This window comes from Manis pentadactyla, chromosome 6 (assembly GCF_030020395.1).
Source record: "Manis pentadactyla isolate mManPen7 chromosome 6, mManPen7.hap1, whole genome shotgun sequence".
In the NCBI taxonomy this organism is placed as follows: domain Eukaryota; kingdom Metazoa; phylum Chordata; class Mammalia; order Pholidota; family Manidae; genus Manis; species Manis pentadactyla.
The window spans coordinates 112841698-112852174 of record NC_080024.1 but is presented as its reverse complement, the minus strand read 5'-3'; the positions used below and the strand labels follow the sequence as shown (position 1 = coordinate 112852174).

General features: G+C 39.0%; 1 long non-coding RNA gene across 1 annotated transcript in view; it reads left to right on the top strand.

Moving 5' to 3' along the window:
* The window catches only part of LOC130684140 (uncharacterized), a 191518-nt gene that overhangs the window by 56132 nt on the left and 124909 nt on the right, over positions 1-10477 (top strand). The gene's annotated exons all lie outside the window — the stretch shown is intronic.

Genomic DNA, 10477 nt, shown 5'->3' with positions numbered 1-10477 from the left:
CATGACTTGCTGCACTTGTAATGTTACAGAGGTTGCCTCATGGTTTTCTGCCGAATATGAAACTTGACATTGTGGATAAACAAAACCCCAGGTTAATTCGTGTTGCTTCTCTTAAAGATGCTGATGACCAAAAGGTACATGTTTTAGATTATTACATTGTTATGCTGGCATTTTCACTGATGCTTCCTGCGAGACTGGCTACAGAGACTGATGTTTGACCCAGTAGAAGAATAAAGGCTTTGACTGACTTCATTTCTAGTCACATGTCCTTGGGTAGAGAGCTTTCTAACTGATGTCTACGTGAAATGGGAAATCTACAGGTTAGACATGACTAATTTTGCGAGGATTTCTAATAAATTCCTGTTTGTATTTGCTGTTAAGACTTGATAATTTCTTAAAGCTTCTTTTTGTTGGTATTATCATATTTTTCTGGAAATTTTTGTCATTGAACACCTTAAATATTAACAATTAAGTATTTGTTTCCTACTCTTATTTGTCATATTAAAAGAAAATAGAAATAACACTCTGTGACTGTAACTAAAAACAAAAGGTTAGATTTTGAAGTAAAGGTTTGACTAACAGATTTCTATGTAGTCCTCGTTGTCACATCTGGTTTTTTAAAAATATACACACCTTCAAAATGAAAGTTTCCTAAAATGCAAGGTTTTCATTTTTCTTATAAAGAAAGCTGAAAGTTGTGGGATTCAAAAAATCCTCTATAGCATCCCATAGTTCAGAAATTATTTTCCACCGAAATACACTTTATTTTCATAATAATAAAAAGATTGAAGTCAATTAATTTTAATAAGCACTATTAAGCAAGATGTGTTTAAGTTCAAAACATAGTTTGATATAATTTAAAAGAAATCTTATTTACTATATGCCTAATTTGAGAAAAAATATCTAATTCATTTATCTCATTGAGAATAATCAGGACATATATTTTAGTAAAATGTAAAGATGAGTATTTGGGTTGGTCATAGAGTTATCAAGCCATAGATTGACAATATTGTTTATTCTTCTGACGATGTAAACAACTGCTGAACACTAATCAGAAATAATACGTTGAAGGTATTTTCTGCCATATACCTTGTTGTCAATGTTTTATTTTAAATTTAATTTTAAGCATATTGCTTGCATTTTTGTTTATTTGTGGCTTTTTATTGTTTACTTTTATGGCACTCAGAGAATGACTTGAGAATCATAATTCTTAAATTCAGTAATATTTTGTCATTGAAAATGAGCAGGATTTTTCTCTGAATTCTTGTTTAACTTTCATTTTAAAGCTATTGCATTTATGGGAAAAGCTAAATCTTAATAGTATATGAAAGCTTATTTATAATTTTAATATTATTTTCTTGTGTTTCTAATATACATACTGTAGTACCCAGTTGAACACATTTGCCATCTTATTATATGATTGCATTAGATTAGCACCTTACCTTAAAGTATCATTTGAAAAACTTCAGCTTCAAAAGTGAATTTAGTATATTTCTTATTTACCATCTCAGCATTGATCTTTTTAAATCTCCAAGAATTTAGCTGTTCCTTCCAAATAACTATTTCATATGCATTCTCATTTTTTTTTTCTTTCATGTTAATTGCCATGTCCTTTATTAGAGGAAAAAGAGTTGAAGAGTATCTGGTACTTCCGGCAGGGTTAGAGCAAACAACTAAGTGTTGTTACCTTTGTGGTTATGGACATAATGGAAATCCCTTTAGGATTTTAGGGCTAAGTTAAGATATATTTATGCAAGTAACACTCTCTACTCGAAAAATGATGCTTTATAAAATGTGAAATGAATTGCTTCCACATACCATTCAGTATGTCAGTCTTGGAATGGATGTAAATGTCTTAGGGCTTGTGGAGTGCTTTTGGTCCCATGAATACCCTCGGACTTCTTGCAACCCATTCCTGGGATGGACCAGCCATTCTGCACCCTCCCCTAGTCAGTCCTGCAGTTGGATAAATGCTTGTCCTGCTCTATGACATAGAGGGGAAAAGTTGTCTGTGGGCTGGCAATTTTCTGAACAAACAAGATTCAGAAGTATGGCTTAAAAATTCCATTCATCAAGGAAGAAAAGGAATTTTGGTCTTCAAAAAAGACACTGAAAATGAGTGTCAGTTTTTTCTCTGAATTTTTGTTTAAGGAGGTTGAAGATAGTGAATAGGGTCATCTTTTTTCAGCTAAGAAAGCAATTGACCTCCTCTTCATTCAGTATATTCCAGTATTCCTTTATTAATGTGCTGATCATATTCTATAATTTTTCTCTTTCCAAGTTAGTATCCTTCAAAGATTATTTTTATTGCTGGCATCAGCACATAGTAGATTCTTAATATATGTGTGCCTGTATGAGGGAGTGAGTGGAGGGACAAATGGCATTGCATGTACTTTGGCATCCTATTATTTGTGTGAAATGATTGTTACTCCAAAAGTACTCTTCCTTTATTCTTCATTTCTCTTCAAATTACTCTTCCATCGAAAATCTAATTCAGCATCATGTGCTGTCAAGTCCCATAGGATAAACTGATCTGGGTTTGGATTCCAGCTCTGACTCTTATTTAACTGTGTTATTAACTTGGTTATGGAATTTATTTGAACTTGCCTTGTCTGTAAAGTGATGTGGTTAATGATGCCTACCTCATGGGCTTGTGAACATTCAGTTAGTAATGTATGTTAACTAACTGACCTGTGCCTGGCTCTTTCTATCACTTACTAGTTATTAGTCATTAGTCAGTGCAAATGCCCTGTGCTGCTCTCTCAAGGTGCCTTCATTATCTGTTAGTGAAGGGGCCTCATGGTAGTAACTGTCATCAGTAGATGGACATGGAACAATCCCACACTCCTTGTGAACAAAAACAGGGGTTTAGTTGGAATTCTGCAGAGGAATGCTAAGGTGAGCATATGTGGTTGTACTGCATGCCTCTGTTGGAATGTTGAGAGTAGAGTCAGCCTGTCAATAAGAACGAAATTAGTAATGATAGTAATGACCACAATAGCACTTAGTTTTTGTCAGACATTTTTCTAAGGCCTTTATATGCACTAGTGTATCCTCACAACAACCGTGTGACATAAGGTAATCTCATTATACCCATTTCAGACATGAGGAAACTAAGGTCTAGAGAGGTTAAGTAATTCCAAGGTCATAAGGTGGTATATGGGGAAACCAGGTTTTATACCCCAGCTTTCACAGAGGTTTTCAACTTGAGAGCTTATTGTCTTCCTACTCCTTCTACTCTTATGTTCTACTAGTTGTTACAAACATTCCACTTCATAGTGGGAGAGCAGTGGTCTAGGATGGGAAGTAGGGCTCACTTGTAACCCCACACTACTTTGCTTTTTGTGCTGAGCCTGTTCCCTATCCTGCCTGGAGGTTCGTGTGTGGTGCTGGCATTCCCTGGCACAGCACGGCAGATCCTGTGAAGATTGACTTTTTTCCTATCACTCCCCAAAAAGGTCGTTGCTCTTATGTGCTTGATTAATTCTATTTTTAAAACAGCTTTCTTGAGATATAATTCACACACCATAAAATTAATTGGTTTCGAGTATATTCCCAGAATTGTGCACCAATCACCACTAAGTTTAGAACATTTTCATCCCCCACAAAAAAAAGCTTATACCCATCAGCAATCACTCTTCATTCCACCTCTCCCTCCACACCTGTGGTTCACTTATCTATTTTGTGTCTCTGTGGATTTACCTGTTCTGAACATTTCATTTTCAGGGAATCATATACGAAATCATATAATATGTGACCTTTTCTATCTGGTTTCTGTCACTTAGCATGATGTTTACAAGGTTCCTTCATGTTGTAGCATGTGTCAGTACTCATTCCTTTTTATTTCTGAATCATAATCCCTTGTATGGGTATACCGCATTTTGTTTACTCATTCATCCTTGATAGACCCTTGAGTTGCTTTCAGGCTGTTTTGAATAATGCTGCTGTCTCACCTGAGGGGGATTGCCCCTGGGCAAGTTCACTCTGGATTCAGTGAGACCAAGTAACAACAATGGAACCTTAGGGGTAAAAGGGAAAAGGGTTTATACCAAGCTTTGTCATCACAGTGGAAGGTGAGTGCTGGAATCATGTCTGCCTCTGGGGCAGTCTGCATGCAGCAAGCCCATCTCCATCTCTGCCTCTGTGGAGACCACTTGGCAGATCTCTTTATATAATAGCACCAACAATAATGGCTCATTGCCAACAGGTGTGTGAGCATTAGCCTAGCAATAGGTCAATTAATCATCAAGTAGTTTAGGGTCAGGTGAGGATCCTGGCCATAAAAATTTCTATTTTCCTTACAGCTGTTAGGAACAGTTCTGTATGTTTTTGTATGGACAGATGTTCTCATTTTTCTTGAGTATGTATCTAGAGTAGAATTGCTGGGTCATATGGTAACTCCTTGTTTAGCATTACCAGACTGTTTTCCATATTGGCAATACCATTTTACATTTTCACCAGTGGTACATGAAGGTCCCAATTTCTTCACATCCTTACTGACATTTGATGTTGCCTTTGTTTACTTCTTTTTAAATTTAAATTTTATTAATTTATTAATTTATGAATTAAATTAATTTTTATTAATTTTAACTTTTAGCTATCCTTATATGTTTAGATCCAAAGACTCTGAATTATTATAGTTTCATGTGACCACTGATAATACCTGGTCTAATAGAAGTGTGATTCAGTGATCATTGCTGAGTGGTTGCAGTAGTAGAAGCAGTAACATTAGTGGATGTGGTCGTGTCAGTATCAGAAGTTACAGAAGTAGTAAGAGCAAGAAGACCCAGTTATGGAACGTGGACTTTGTGCCAGATATTTACTAATTATGTCATGTATTACATCTTTATCTTAACAACTTTTAAATTTTTTATTGAGATCTAACAGACATATGACATTATATAGTTTCAGGTGTACAGCATAATGGTTTGATACTTTTATATACTGCAAAAATGATCACCACAATAGTTTATACAACAACTCTGGCATGGAGAATTTAAGTACTTTGACCAAGGTTTCACAACCAGCAGTGAAGAACTGGATTTAAGCTCAGATGTTTCTAACTCCAAAGCCAGTGCTCTCTCATTTTAGCAGTTACCCTGTAGCTGTGCTAAGCTGTTGCAATTAGAGACTGTGAATTGTCAGCGCTGCGGATAGGGTAGTGGTGGCCTGACTCAAGATATTCTACCTTCTTGTTCTCATAAGTCTGCTGGTACTAGTCAGTCCAGATATTCAGATGTCATTCTATAAATAGTAATTTGTTTGTGTATGGTTTGTTGGTAGGTGAGTTGTGAGGATTTCCTCACCATGGCAGAGTTTTAAGATGGTGTTTTCCCATTGTGTTGATTACTGTTTATTAATTACTATGGTTACTCTCTAATAAATTTTTATGAAGGACTAAATGTGTATCTTGTTCAATTTATAGCCAGCTATTATGTTTAATAATTATTCTTCTGTTTGGTGGCACAGTGTACTCTGTTATATCTGAAAACCCACTACTATCACTTTATCAGGAAATGTACATTAAATTACAGTGGACAAATGGATGCTTTTAGGATGTTTAGCCTTTATTTGGAAAAAATATGTATTATTCTACAAATGTGAAGGGAGTACTTAAAACAGAATGATATTTGATAACTATTTGTTCTGTGGGAACTGCAGCTAAGCTGTGAAGTGAATTATAAATGAATTCCAAATACATGCTTTCGTAAGTTCTAATGCATCATTAATAAATTGAGTCTCTTCAGCAAGTCTTTTCATATTTAATTCATTAACTGGATGTGTTTGTGGCATTTCTAAATGAAATATGAGCATCATGACCAAGAGAAATTGTTATGTTAAGTTGTCTACTTGTATGAGTAGAAACTGTTTTGAATTTTAGGTTAGACCAGTTAAGTTCAAAGCTTTCGTTTGAAGAAATCTGCCATGGACTAGTGCAAAGCAAAAGTCCAAATACAAGTCAGTGAATGTTCATTTTAATTAAGGGTGGCCTGTGCTTCCAGAAAGTTGCTTGACCCCATGAGTCCTAGTTTAATTATCTGTCGAAAGGGATCCGAATCTGGAATACATCATCTCACTTGCCAATGTTTCTAGTTGGGATGCATTTTAAAAGTGGTTTTGAAACAGGATAGAACAAGATACTAACATTAAAAATGTCTTTTGAGCTATACATCTAATTAATGGCCAAAACAGTGCCACAGTTATTGATGACTGTCTTCATTTGAGTAGGAGACTGGGACATTTTCAAAGATACAATGACCAATTAATGAAATGAAAAGATAATTTTTAGAGTAGGTGAAACTATAAATTAATGTCAACCATGATTTTCAGAAAATTTGCAGCAGGTAGAATACTTTACCTGGTATGGGGAGCTAGTGTAATTACAGTAACAAATAGCAGTGATGGTCACCAATAACTCAACTCAAATGTGGTGCCCACATGTTTTGCGTTTTCTTACTCTCTTAATCCATACAGCAACCCTGGAAAGTAGAAGACACGGGTGAGGAAATAAGTGCAGACAACTTAAGCAACTTGCCTCAGGTCACACGGCTCTTGCATGGTAGAGCTAGGCGGGAATGGGGCTCCCTTCTGCAGCCTGAGCTCTTAACACACAGGGCAGCATCTTTTCCTGCAAAGGCTTAGGATATTTCAGCATTTGTGGACTATGTGGTTTCTGCAGCAGCTGTTTGACTCTGTGGTTTAGTCCAAAAGTAGCCACAAAAAACATGTAAACAGGTGACGGTGGCTGTATTCCTATGAAATGTGTATTTGTAGGCACTGGAATTTGAATTCCATGTAATTTTCACATGAAAATTTTCTTGAAATGTTCTTTTTATTTTTTTTTCAGCCATTTGATTTTTTTTTTTCATTTACACAAAAACATTTTAGCTTGTGGGATGCACAAAAACAGGTGGTTTGAACCCTATTTAGCCTGTAGGCTATAATTTGCCAACTCCTGCTTTAATGGATACTCTATACTGATAGATTATGAGATGAACTTAGTAAGGTACTACTTTTAGTGTAAGCAGTTTTGTATTTGTGCCTTATTTTCAAATACTTGATTTTTGACCCAAAGTACATTTATATATTATTTTCAATCTAGTTTTAGAAATTCAGTGAGAAGAGGTAGGTGATATGAGATGTACCATGTAATCAACAGCTTCTGGACTTCATAGTTGTCTTGCCAATGGGTTTCAGCCCCGGGCAAGTTCTCTATGGATTCAATGATAATGAAGAATGACAATGGAACGTTCTTGGGGTGAAAGGGTTTATTACCTGGCTTGTTCTCCCAGTGATAGGTCGAGCACTAGAATTACATCTGCATCCAACAGTCTACAGATCCGTAATCCTCCTTCATCTCTGCCTCCACCCAGAACATTGAGCAGAGCACTTTATATAGTGACTCAGTCAATAAAAGCTTATTGCCTAGGGGTGTGGAAGCAGCAGCCTGGAAGCAGGCCAGTTACATCATCAAGTAGTTCAGGTTCAGGTGAGGATCCTTCACTTTATCCACACTCTACCCCTCAAGGATTCTCACCTTACAATCTACACATTCCCAGTCGTCTTCAGTGGTCCCTGTGTGAGAAAGCTGGAGCATTGTAACCAGATTCCACAGCAGCAACAGAGGATAAGAACAACATAGAGGTAATAACAAAATTAAGATACAACAAAATTTTGTTACAGGTAACAAAAATTATAATAATCTTCAAGCCTGAAGAGGTTCTTTCAGCTATATTCAAAACCAATTCTACTCAAATGAGTTCATGACTCAAATTTAGTAGTGATATGGATAGGGAGCTCCATGCACCCCAGTGAGTAGCAGCTTTTTTGCTAGGGGAGTGCCCAATTCGCAAAGACCTTAAGGGCAATAAGACACATGTTTTAATGACACCAACATAGGCACATATTGTCCATCAGGTAGGATATGTGCAAAAGAGTGTGACAGGACTATAGCAGGAAAGGGGTTCCATCCAGGTCTAGTATACCATACCTGTACCCCTCTCCCTTTGGGGGTTACTGAAGAGTCTATATATAGTGCTACTGGAGGTGCATGCACCAGCCATAACGATAAAACAAAACTCCCTGGTAAGATGCTCCTATCTCTGGCCATCAGGTATACCACTGTTATCTTTAGGGGCCACTCTGCTGTTACTCCAGAAATACAGGAGGCCAGCTTCCAGGGCTTGTCTCCAAGGTGCCAGGAGGACCAGTCATTGTTGGCTCAGGTGTCAAAATGTCCAAGGCCACATCCACTCAATGGAGTCTCCAGGGTTCAGTGCAGTTGGTGCTGGCAACAAGATATTATTCTGGTGGCCAAAGCTCAACTTCAACCATTCTTCCTTTGTACTTGCAGTTTTATAAGGGAGGCAGCAATATGCATTAGCATGTCTAGGGGGTTCAGGGCTCTCTTTTGGGGTTTCTTGTTCAAATGCCAAAGCACTGTCCATAAGTGGACTGACAATCCCCCTGCAGACTGTTGGTGTCTGACTTCAGTCCAGATTTTAACAAACCATTGTACCTCTCTATCATACCTGCCATGGTAGGATTGTATGGCACATGAAACTTCAATTTGATTTCCAATTGTTGCACCCATTTTGGTAATGCATGTCCAGCAAACTGGGTGCCTTGATCACTCTCAATTACCCATGGTCAGCCATAGGCTGCAAAGAGATGCTCCAGGCCTCTTTTGTTCATCTATTGGTCTGTACAACACGTAGGAAAAAACAATCAAAAGTCCAGTAACTGTGTCCACACAAGTCATGGCACACTGGTACCCTTCTGACAAGGGCAGACGCCCAATATAGTCTCTCTGCCACCTGACGAGGGGTATCAGCCCCTTAGCTATTGTCCCATGTAGCTGTGGGGACTCAGTGTAACTCCCTCTTAGAACATATGATGCACTCCTGCCAGGCTCAACTGACTTCTTCAGAGGTCACAGGCAAGCACCACCAATGGGCTACACCCCACATTGTCTTTGACCCTGCATGCAACAAATGCTGATGTAACCATTGGGCTACATCAGAGGCAGGCTTTCCTTTTAGCCAACATACCTGAGCCAATTCATCTGCTTCATTTCCTGGGGATGCCAGTGGCAAATGACCTCACACATGATATACTCTAACTGTATTAGTCTGACCACGTGCCTATAAGTCTCGCCACAATTCTGGCCCCCAAAGAGGTCTGTGACCAACCAACTAGTTGGCACGGTACCATGTTGGTAGCCACAGGGTCAAGTCCCAATAGACAGCCCAGCTGTCAGTGTGACAGCTATTGGCTCTGCCCATTGACTGCTCTTCCCCTCACCACTTTCCACCCGTATTGCCTCAGTCTTAGGATAGAAAGCTACTGCCCTCCATTTGGGGGCTTCCCATGGCTGGAGCCGTCTCTGTACCATGCATCTTTGGGAATAGGGACTCTTACCTTCGATAAGAACTGCGCTACTAATGGTTCTAAAGTAAATTCTTCCTGCTTTTCACTAGTATATGTCACTGGCCCCAATAAGCGCTGGAGTTCTTAAGTCAGGGAGCTACTAGAGAGGGCACTACACTGCTGTAGGTAAGCACGCCACTTGGACAGTGAAGGCATTTGTGCCACACCATTCCTTGGCTTTTTTGTCCAGTCTCATACCCACCTCATTATGGGACAGGTGGTTATTACCTGCATTGGTACCATTCCAGTGATGGGTTCTGTAGCCAGAAAGGCATGATAGATGGGAGCTAGTTGTTTTTCTGTCAAGGTATATCGTTCCTCTCCTCCTTTCCAGAATTGTGACCAGAATCCAATGGGTTGGCGTGTCTGTTCAAGCCACTGTCAGAGACCCCACCCATAAGTGTCTCCAGTCACATGAACATCCAGCTCACAGGGCCTTGGTAGGTCTATCACACTGAAGGCCTGCACAGCCTTGACTGCCTGTTTTGGTGTAGTAAAGGCAGATACACATGTCTCATCCCACTGCCACCTGATACCCTTTCATACCAACCAGCATAAGGGCTTCAGAATTTGTGCCAGGTGTGGGATAAACACTCTCCAGTAGCCTAGAAGACCCAGAAACTCCTGTAGCAGTGCTACAGTTGTAGGGGTAGGAAAGGGCTGGACTTTATCTATAACTGCTTCTGGTATAACTTTGGTCTAATCTGACCAGAGGACCCCAAGAATTTGACTGACAAACCAGGTCCCTGAACCTTGGTGCTGTTCACAGCTCATTCTTTTTCCTATAGATGTTGCAGCAGTCTAGGTGCTGCACCTTCTAGATCTCAAAGAGAATGAGATGTAATTATTACATCATCAATATAATGGTACAGCTGCACTGTTGGCAGTTTCTCCCATGCTGGCAAGTCCTGGGCCACAAGTCCGTGACAGATGATGAGGCTGTGGAGGTACCCCTGTGGAAGGACAGTGAAAATCCCTTGCTATCCTTCCCATGTGAAGGCAAACTGTTCCTGACTTTCCTGCTCAATGTCAATGGAAAAGAAGACTT